This window comes from Strigops habroptila, chromosome Z (genome assembly GCF_004027225.2).
Source record: "Strigops habroptila isolate Jane chromosome Z, bStrHab1.2.pri, whole genome shotgun sequence".
NCBI classification, from domain to species: domain Eukaryota; kingdom Metazoa; phylum Chordata; class Aves; order Psittaciformes; family Psittacidae; genus Strigops; species Strigops habroptila.
The window spans coordinates 4,372,880-4,383,675 of NC_044302.2; the positions used below are offsets into that span (position 1 = coordinate 4,372,880).

The following is a 10,796-nucleotide window of genomic DNA, read 5'->3' on the forward strand; positions in this document are numbered from 1 at the left end:
TGATTTATCTGTTTAGATTGGGATGCATCATGCTGAACGCCAGTGGGGTCACTTCTGTGCTAAGCCCAGTAGATAAAAGATTATCTCCTGCATGAACCACGACTCCAAGGTCCAGATCTACAGACCTATCCCTCCAGCATCACAGTTACATGTTGCTTCATTGTCAGGGCTTCAAGTCAAATCCAGCCCCAGCATCAAATAGGTCCTCTAAACTTATGAATTACCTAATGAACAAAATTGCATTAGGTACAGCCAACTCCAGAAGTTTCAAAACTGGTTTTTAGGACTAAGAAATCATTCTATGGCTTAAAAAAATCGTTTTAAAAGAAAAATCTATCCTGAATTAATTGTATTTGTCTTGTAGTTTCCATGCCTTTGGGTTGAAAACTGGATGCTCGATGCACATTGTCAAAGTTTTCATTACAAGCTAAAAGAATTAGAGATATGCATCTGAAAATGAACACTGAATATAGTCATAGGATTGCAGGAGCTGACTCCTTAATATGAATCATCAAACCCCATGCAAAGTAAAATCGGAAGTAAGCTCCCTTTCAACTAGTTCATTCATGAAAAAAATAGGAAAATCAAACCAAACTGAAACACAGACACACACACACAAAAACCCCACAACCTGTTTAATGAATCACTTAATAAGCAGTGATATTTCAGTTTATGGTTATTCATTGAATCCTTACTCTCATGGTGAATTATGGTGTACTCGTTTCAAGGCATTGATGGATATCCGCCCATCTGGGTTAGAAGTCCTTTTTATCTCGATGCTTGAATAGCTCAGTCTTTAGTGTATCTTGGTTTTGTGACACCTCTGCTACCACCAGGAGGAGGACTGCTGCAGGGGAATGTGATGGAGGAGGGTGGCAGAGCCATGAACTGGGACTGTATCTCCCATCTTACTGGGTGCCCTGTGCTAGATCAGAGAGGAGAGAGAAAGCAACTCCTTCCCTTGTTTTTTAATTTGTTAAAATAACAGCTCCATATTCCCAGGGGCAAATGTCAGGAATAATTGCATGCAAATTGCACCAGAGTCTTGCCAATCCACCCATTGCCACCCAAGGGCTCCTGAAGAGTTAATATCGAGGGCTTGCTGGATTTCAGTTAGTTTACAACTGGAGACCTTTATCATCTCACACTGACATTGAGGGCTCACATTTCGCACTTAATTACTTGTTCAGCAATCACGCCTGGAAGAGATAGATGTGTTTCTGTGTTTAGCCCATGCAGCTGTGAATTGTTTATTTACTTATCGTCAGGCCGGGAATGGCTGTAATTTAAAGGTTCAGATCTCTGCTACCCTGAGCAGTGCAGGTCTTCCTTTAAACACTTCCATATTGCTGCAGTGGAATTTTGCTGGAGATGCCCGTCTTCTCCTCCTGTTCCGGGTAATGGGCCAGCAGGTGTTCCTGGTTATCGGTGACTGTAATTATTTACGCTAAACAACCGCTGCCAAGTTCACAACCATAACGAAGGACCCGCGGAGATAAGTTTTGGAAGGTAAAAAGCAGGCCAAGGGGATGAAGCGAGATGAATTCCAGCAACTCAGCTTCTGAGGAATGACTCGATCCCTATCTCGGCACTGTAATAGCTGAATCACGGCAGCTTCAAACAGTGGCTCACAGCAATTCATAGGCCAAATGGTGTAATTACAATTTAAGCTGTCAAATGGTGACCAGATGGCTTTATCTTTCACACCAGAGGCCTAAGAAGTTGGTAGGTGTGACCTTTCCACATACCAATCCACCTGCACAGTGCATGAGGTCTGCAAAAGCCCGCGTTCCCAGCGCACCCAGCTGTGTGTGCTGATGCCCATCCTTGGCTTTGATAACTTTTGAGCAACACTGTGTAAAATCAAAAGCACCAGTTTTCACAGGGCTCCCAGGTTACAATCCCCTTAAATGCCAAGACAGCAGTCGCCAGCCACATCATTGGGTTACTTCACCAAACATGGATGCAGATGGCTACTGGAATACAAAAAAGAGGGGGATGCTCCCCGCTACTCTCTTGGGGCACATGGAGACCTCCCACCTACCAAGGAAAGAATGAGTTCTGCAGGACAAGTGAATGTCAGATCAGTAGCTAGCTGACAAAACGTGTCTCAGAAGGAAAACTGGTGAAAATCCCTTCAGAGAGGGACATTGGATAACCAAGCTTGGAATGTCCTCATTACCCTTATCTTTCCCATGTACCAAAGCATCTATGTAAAAAATACTCTATCTGACACAGCTGTTTTTTACAGAGCTGAAAGCCATGTTGAAGCACAGATCATCCATTTTTGGTCCTACTTCCAGTGAGGAGCCCTGTCCTCATGTCCAAAAGGACAGGCTTCACCAGTGTGTGTGTAGACAGAGCTGCAATGCAAGAATGCCATACTGCAGCTGTCCTTGTGGTGTGTGTGATGGAGGAGAGGTTGGTGATGGAAGCAGGATGGGCACATCACCTAAAAAAGCCTAAGATTGCTCCTGGATAGTTGCCCCAGGCAAACCCCAGTCCAATTTCCCAGCAGAGACCAGCTCCCGAGGTTTGGTACTTCCTGGGGAGAATATCCTTTAGGACCTGCCCATGGCAGAGGCAGTTCTCTTCAGCCTGGTTGCACACCAGCCATACCCTGCAGGAAAGCACACAGCTTTGCAGCAGGTTTCAGATTAGAGCAGTATTAAAAAGAAGGACTTTGGATTTGATGTTAACCCCAGAGAATTATGCCTTTGGGCAGATGGAAGGGCTGGCATATACCACCAGCAGCAGAGATTCTGCCTCAAGACTCTTGCAGAAGCCAACTACTTTCAGTTTCAAGAAAAGGCTTTCCGGCTTTCCTGTCCCCTGCTCTTATGAGAAACACACATTTCTCCCAGTCCCAAGGTTATTTCTATCTCCCAGATGAGGAGAAGGTGATGCGAGCTGACAGGGAACATGGCAAGGAAGGCTAATGCACAGAAGTGGTGCTTCCTAATGTTTTTTTCTATTATCCTCACCACTGTTGCTGTAACAAATTACTGATCTCTGAAGATGGAACATCATTTAAATGGTTTAATAAGGATATGTAACAAACTTTCTGTTTTTGAAGAAGTGTAAGAGATATTATTGGGCATGCACAATTCAGATAATTCCAGGGTGATTTGAATTTTGTCAAAAACAGATGCACAATCTTATATGTCACTTCAGTAAAGCCAAAGAAAGAAGAAAAGAACCTAGACAGGTATAATTGAATTACACAAAATCCTGGAATTTGATCAGAGATAAAGTTACCACTAATTCTCTTAAATGAAAAATCACAAAAAAAGAGATGAAATTAAAGTGTCAAAAGAGCACAGTGAGCTGCTTAATTGAACATTCAGGTTTTGGGTGCGTTCACGATTGTGTTGGCAGTGCATCCATGTACGCGCTGAAGTAAAAACACTTTAAAATGGACAAAAAACCCTAAACAGCAACTTTTACAAAGGAAGAAGGGAACAGCTGAGAAATGCTGCAGGATTTACAAAAGAGTACTGCAAGGGAGAAACAATTGCAAGCAAAATCTGGGCCAGTAACAGTCTTTCAGATATGCTGGCAATGAGACGAGCTCTGCGGGCTGGGTTGGTGCTGGTGTCATGACAGAGTTGGACCCCGGGTGACAACCACAATGACTTACTGACACAGAAAATGGAAAGAAATACTTGTTTCTGTCAGTATTTTGTTATTTTTCCTCCTTTTTAAGTTTTTGCTTCTGCTGACTATGGTCTGATGCTTAGCAGCAGCACGGGTGCTTGGGGTCGCAGCCTCAGCTTAGGTAAATGAGGCTTTTCAGTGAACTATGAAAATTTAACGCATATGAATCTTGCCCTGATTTAACAGATCCAAAATGACAGGAGGTCATTTGCTATAAATAAGCTTCCCAGGCCACCAGAGGAATTATTCCCGAGCTGCAAATAACCTGCGAGCACAGAGATTAAAAGCAATGGTGAAACAAGCCATTTTGAAGGCAAGTGCAGAGGGGAAGGGGAAAGCATTCCTTCTGCCAGCTCCCCAGCACTGCCACTTTGGTTGGGCTTGTCCTACACTTCATGTGAAGCAAAAAGTTCAGCAGGAGCCTAAAGGGATCTGAGGAGGCAAGGTGGGCTGGGAAGGATATGCCAGGGTCCTGCTGGTGGGAAAGATGTGCCAGGGTCCTGCTGGGTGCCATAGGGTGCTGGCCGAGATATAAAAACTACAGAGAGAGAGGGAGGAGCCACATCGGCGTGCCACAACCCACACGGCACTAGCTATTGAAGTCAAATAGCTATGTAATATTGTCCTCAAATATATTGTCCTCAAATTAATGCACAGGGCATTAATAGTGGACCACTGGAGAAGATGCACTTCTGCAGGCGATACCTCTCTGGCCCTGGAACCTGAGGGCAGAGCGGGGATTGTGTGCTCTGACAGTTGCTCTTCACCACCCCACATTTCAAAGAGATTTTATCTGCCCAGCATAGAAGATTTCCCAAACTGTTTATATTAAGAACAGCTTTTGATGCCAGCAATGAATATTACTATATTACTGAAAGGAATCAAAAGCTAAAGTGCCTGCGTGTACAGTTAATCTATCCAAACACAAAATGTTTCTTAAAAAATTACAGCACTATTTTTATAACAAACCTCAGCCAAACTCAAAACTGAACAAATATAATATGTTCTTTTAAAAACCATTTATTTTTTTTAATCATGGGCAAAAATACTTTCCTTGCTTTCATTCATCAGCTAATACCTCACCTCCCCATAATTGAGCCAGGAGCTTTGCCTGTGACGGGATTTCTGCTTCAGAGGCATTAGGATTGAAACACCTCCTGAGGCGGGTGGGAAGGCAGATGCGAGTACATGAAGTTAGCATCATGGCCAGTCTGTGGTTTCTATCTCTTTTTAAAAAACTCCATGAACAAGACAAGAAAATTCCTCAAAGGAGCCAGTAGTGATGGGAAAGGCAGCCACCCTAAACCCCTGATCCACCAAGAGCCTAAATAAAGGCAGAGCTGTATGTATTTTTATAGGATTATGCAAGGGCATCTATTTCTACCGGCATGCTGTTAAAGCAAGAATACAAAGTTGTGTCTTCAAGTTCTGAAAAACTGGCCTGTATAGTCGTTACCACAATGTAATTTTCATTAGTGTTGCTTATAGCAGTTTGACCTTCCCATTTTAATTTTTTTAATATGTTATTATTACTACTATTTTAACTTGAAGGACTGGGCAGAACTTTTCCTGGAGTTTTTAAGCATTTATTTAGACTTGCATCATTGCCCAAGACCACAATTTGAATCTCTCAAGCCTCATCCCACGATCTTTCACTCCCCTAAACACTGCTTATATTTGATTCTGTCCTGAAAAGGAGTCTAACCAAACAATATGCAGTGCGCAAGTACACTAAAATGCAGTTAAAAATTACTAGAGGAGACGGCACGGGGTGATGAATAGGCAAGCAGGGTAACCTGACCCCTGAGAGCTTACACATCCCCTTTTTGTTTGTTTGTTTGTTCTGCTGAACTTTCCAGGAGTTTCAGCTGCAGGAAAACCCTGGGCCTTACTGTGCTACAAAAAGTCATGAAAAAACTTTAATTCCTATCACCACTTTGATCATTTGTGCATGTACTTTTTAAGAGGGGATTATTCTATCTGCAAGCTGTCATAGAAAAAATATATCAAAGTTTCTTCCATCTGATTTTCTTCTATGAAAGAGAAATTGTGTTCGGGTGTCGTGCCGTTCCCCCTGCATTTGCTCACTGTTATTCTGCTGCTCTGATAAAGGTCAAAAGCAGGTAATATATGTTGAAATTTCCACTGAGCAGGGTAAGCTCTGAAGTTGTTGACTTTGATATCAGTTTTCTTCCACCTGGGGGGAAAAAAAAAATCACTCCAGCTTCTCATTGATTTTTCATGGAAATTCACCAATTTCTCCTAGTTTAAGATCTGGTCTCTGATTTCTTCCTGATTATCATATCCCTCTGCCCCCCACATGAATTCCTGCTTTGTTTCAGCTCAGGATGATGATATCATTATTACTGCACTGAGCACAGGGCAAAACCCCCAGTTTGCTAGAATATTGGTGCTGAATGACAGAGGTTACTTCAGAAAAAACCAAACATTGCCCCCCTAGTAAATAAACCTTAATAAAAAGGGAAAATAATGAAAGGAAAAGTTACACAAAGCTTGAAATGAGAGTGCAACGTGCCTGTGCCTTTGTGCAGAAGATGCTAATAAGCTCAGGGTTGCAGAATTAACCACTGTTAGGACTTCAAATGCTCCTCTTGGAAATCACCCTTCACTCTGCCTGTGTTGTTCTGTTTGAGCTGTGTCTTTCTTCCCTGGCTTCACCCTTCTGCTTTAGCTGCAAATTAATACAAGGGGGCAAAACTCTTTTGCATTTCTGCAACTTTAGATAATACGATGTGAATTGATGGAATAAGCCACATAATTTTATAGTACTACCGACTCTGCCAGAGGCAAAAATAACTTTTAAACAAACAAAATTTTGGTCATCAACATGCTTATTTGGTGCAAAACTGGATTAGGAAGTTTCCATTGCTCCCAAGAGTTAAAGCCACTTCTCTTCAGATATAGCGAAGTAAATGTTGGTGTTAATTCACCCTCTTGGGCTTTTGCAGATGCTACAGTGAAAGCATTTAAAACTTACATTTTAAAATGTTTCTGGGACATGAACTCTTAATTTATTATTGCTGGAGTCTAGAAATCTAAATGAATGAATGAAAATCTTATTATTTGTCATTGACTCACATATTGAAGTGCTGATATGTGCCCACTAAGTTACAATAAAAAAAAAAAAAAAAGAAAAAGAAAAAGAATAAAAGGCTTTGAAAACTTCACTTGTCAAAATAACCAGAATATTCCCTCCCATGAGAGCACAGGAAAGCAGTTGGGTTATTAAAAGAAGTCCAACAAACCAGACTTTTAACATTTGCTCAGCTAATTAATCCAAGGGAAGAAAGATACAGTAAAGAAGACAAAAGTGGGAAAAAAATGTACTGTAAGAAAATTCCATAGCCTAAAATAAAAATAATATTTTTCTAGATAGAACAAACCAAATAATTTAAAAACTATTTAGCCATTAGTATATGTAAATATTTCATCACAAGATTTATATCCTTTTCATAGATATTTCATCAAACTAACATTTCTGATACAGCTTACTGGTCATAACTTTGACAAATACACAGTTCTCTCTTTGTGAATGTTTTAAAGCCATTCAAGTGAACGCTTTCATTAAATAAAGATGAAAATACAGATTTAATTCTTTAGAGCATTTTCCCAAATGAATATAAATGTGAAGTCTGCCCTTTAAATTAAATGACAGCAAGAAGTCAGGGGAAAACAAAACAAAACAAACACTAGCAAACAGTATGAGATTGATTCTGCTCTTGCTAACCTCATTGTAAACAAAAGACTGGCTCTAATTTAGGTAATGAGATTTCACCAGTGTAAATTGAATTAGGCTAATTATTTTATGATTAAAATGATCTCTATCTTTGCAAACAAAATAGAGGGTTTTTTTTTAACAATTAAAGGATTTTTCAAATTAAAAAAAAAATGTTGGCATGAGATGTAAAAGCAGAACTCCCACGGACAGAGTGTTACCGTGAGAAAAAAAATATTTTTTTTAATTGGCTTACATTTAGTTCTTTATTTTCAGAATTGTAATTAATTTTATTATTTAAAATGTCATGTATAATCTCTCAGATCAAAACCAATTTGGGCTATATATATTAAAGAAGTGTTTATTTCTTATTGCCATCATGCCTTTGCACAGCACAGAACATATCCACAGTTTACAAGTGTGTAAAATTCATTTGCCAATGTGTGCAGCTATCCCAAAAGATAAGGGCTGAATTATCAGGTGTTTGAACCTTTAGAAAACAGGAAAGGGTTGTGTTTAATCTGTTATACATTATGTTTGTTATGTTTTTTAAGTGTTCTATAGTGATTAATTATTTTTATAACGCCTCTAATTGCACAAAGAGCAGATACGATGTGAACAGTTCAGAGCAAGAAAGTATTGATTTTGATTCTTGATACAAAAACTCACCCGATAAAGTTATTAAGCTGTGTGTTGATGAAGCAAATTGTACAATAAGTATATAACAAGTGCTGAAAAGATAAATACACTTTCAACTGCAATGCAAATATATGTCCCTGCAGCAGCAGTTGACCAGTGCATGCAGCCACTTCTCCTTGCACGGCCAAACTAGCAATGCCACCTAACGGGGAGCCAGCACCTCGCACAATCCGAGCAGGCGTTTTCCCTGATAGTAATCTTTGCTTTGCTTTAGCAGCTTTGAAAAAAACTCTACGAAGCAATAGTTTCAGTGGAAGAATAACATAATGCTGTAGCAAAGGCTGGACAAATATTTTGTTTGCCTTGCTAGATGTCGACACTTGAAATGAGTAGCGTTGTCTCAACCCATCCCTGTCTCACGGGCAGACACACGTGGCCCCTAAAGCACAAGTCTTGGTTTTACATGGGGTGCACAGCTTAGGGTTATTATCTTCATAGAAATCCCCCGTTCATATTAGGCAAAAACCTTGGAGATGTGACGCAGTTGCAAAGCAATAATACACTCGGATGCACTCATAAAAATGCACTCGGATGCACTAATCCCTGCTCTCTGACGCATGGTCTGACGCTTTCATCTTCCCCATCGCTCTCCCCACCATGCTCCATCTCACGCATCCGGACATGCACAGGCACACAATGTACGTGGGTGCTCAGAAGTGTCTATTTGCAACCAGGCACACATGGAGGAACCGAGACCGGGATGCAAAGACAGAGGATAAATGCGCCCTTGTTTTAAACTGGTCTTTGCATGTTGTATCTGCTTTCTGCAGCATTACAATGATGTGTGCATGCACCTCACCAGGAATGCTCTTCCGTACGTATCCACTGACAGGCGTGCATCACCAACACATGCATGGTTACCTATACACCCATGTACGTATGTAAGGGCAAATTATGTTGTGTTTTCGCTGCTGCAGCAAATGAAGTTTGACCAACTTTTAGGACTGGCTCCCAAACCAGGCCCGAATTTGAAGATGATTTAAGATTTCCACCCTAGTTAAACACCCTTTCATGTAAGACTATTAGAAAACAGTTTGGATTTTGCTCTCCCCTTTTCCCGCTGCAGCTGAACAAAGCACCGTTCTCTGTGACTTGTCTGTATTTTCCTTTACACTGTACCCAGGATTTTCCCTAATTTATTTCTGTAGGGCCTGATCCAAACCTCCCGCTGATTTCAGGAGGTTTGGGATAGGGCCTTATGCTTCTTCAGCTCTTGACCTGCTGCAGCCAGTCTGAAGTCAGTGCTAATTTGAATGATAAACATCAGGCCACACACACAAAAAAATAGTGTAAAGGGAGGCTTTCGGAGGAAATTTCTATGATTTTTTAGAAAATGTGCTATGCTTATTGCCAAGGTTTGCACCCCACACACCCCTATTTCAAGCATATTCCTGTATGGTAAAGTTAGGAATAAAAATAGACGATAAGATACAGTTTTAAAAGCAACAGGATTAAATGCAGTAGTTAGAGACAGTAGAGCCGAAAAAAAAAAAAAATAACGGTGCAAAGGGTAGCCTTGCTACTCACAAAAAGAAAAAAAAAAAAAAAGAGAGAAAAATATCGAAATAATAGCAAAATAAACTCAGATGAGCCCAACAACAGAAAATCCGAAGCAAATAAAAGTGAGTGGTACAGATTTTCGTGTTTACTTTTCTTTCTGCACTTGGATCCCTTGTAGCCGCAAAAACTGCGAGGGTAGGACGCGGAGTGGGAAATAAAAAACAGGAAAAGTTAAAAAAAAGGTTTGTTTTTTTTGTTGCTTTGGGGTTGGGGTTTTTTTGGGGGGGGGTGGGTTTTCTGTTTTTGGGGGTTTTGGTTTTTGTTTGTTTGTTTTTTGGTTTTTGTTTTTTAATTTTTGTTTTTTTAAAAAAATCAATTTAAAGCAAAGTAAGCAAATGGGAAGGCTCCAGCCCGGGGGAGCCCCGCTCTGCAGAGCAGCTCTGCTGCTTCCCCCTGCCCAAGCTCGGTCCCAGGAGCCGGCTGGTTTTTGCAAGGTAGAAAGCTGAGAGCGAGGAAGGGGATGGTGCAAATCACGGGCTCGAAGGGGAGGAAGAGGAAGAGGAGGAGGGTTTCGGGACGGGGAGAGGGAAGAGAAAAGGTCCAGTACATACAGCTCGATGAGTCCACCAGCCCCCAGCCTCCGCTTCTCTCTCTCTCTCTCCCTCTTAAGTCAAAAAGGAAATGCGGTTCTCTTTTTTTGCAGAATCAGAAAATGAACCGTCAGGAAGTTGGCAAAATCTCTAACTAAACAATCAATCGAGGAAATGCAACAGCTTCGCGCGGGCCGTGCGCTTTGGCAGGGAGAGGAGCGGAGCCGGCGGGTGGCGCGCAGCCCCGCGCAGCGCTCCCACCCGCAATACCCTCTCATTCCTGGGTTTTTACCCCACGGAAACTCATCGTCCGGGGCCAGTTACATGACCGCGGACCCCTAGCATCTCCCGCGGGTGCGGCCGCATAGTTTTGGCTCCGGCAGAGCGCAGGGCAGGGGCGGGGGGTATTGGACAGTGTCCCCCCTCCTCTCCTAGCTTCCTGGGGGCTGCTTGCCTGCAGAAACACCGACATCAGCCCATCTGTCCCCAAAATGAGCTGACAGGCACCCCCGCGCCATTATCCGAGGAGTTATCTTCCCTTTTCACGGGCTGCGACAAACAGAATGGAGAAAGGAGCGAGCTCCGTGCTGGTGTTAGATCTTCTAAGTGCATTT

The 10,796-nt window shown here is 41.8% G+C and overlaps 1 long non-coding RNA gene across 2 annotated transcripts in view; it reads right to left on the reverse strand.

Annotated features, from left to right (window-relative positions):
- LOC115601236 overlaps nt 1-10,278 on the reverse strand; it is a 43,033-nt gene extending 32,755 nt beyond the window's left edge. For both annotated transcript variants that reach the window (XR_003989273.1, XR_003989274.1), the window contains exon 1: nt 10,204-10,278. This is a non-coding gene — a long non-coding RNA (uncharacterized LOC115601236). The remainder of the gene's footprint in view (nt 1-10,203) is intronic.
- Nucleotides 10,279-10,796: the final 518 nt, after the last annotated feature.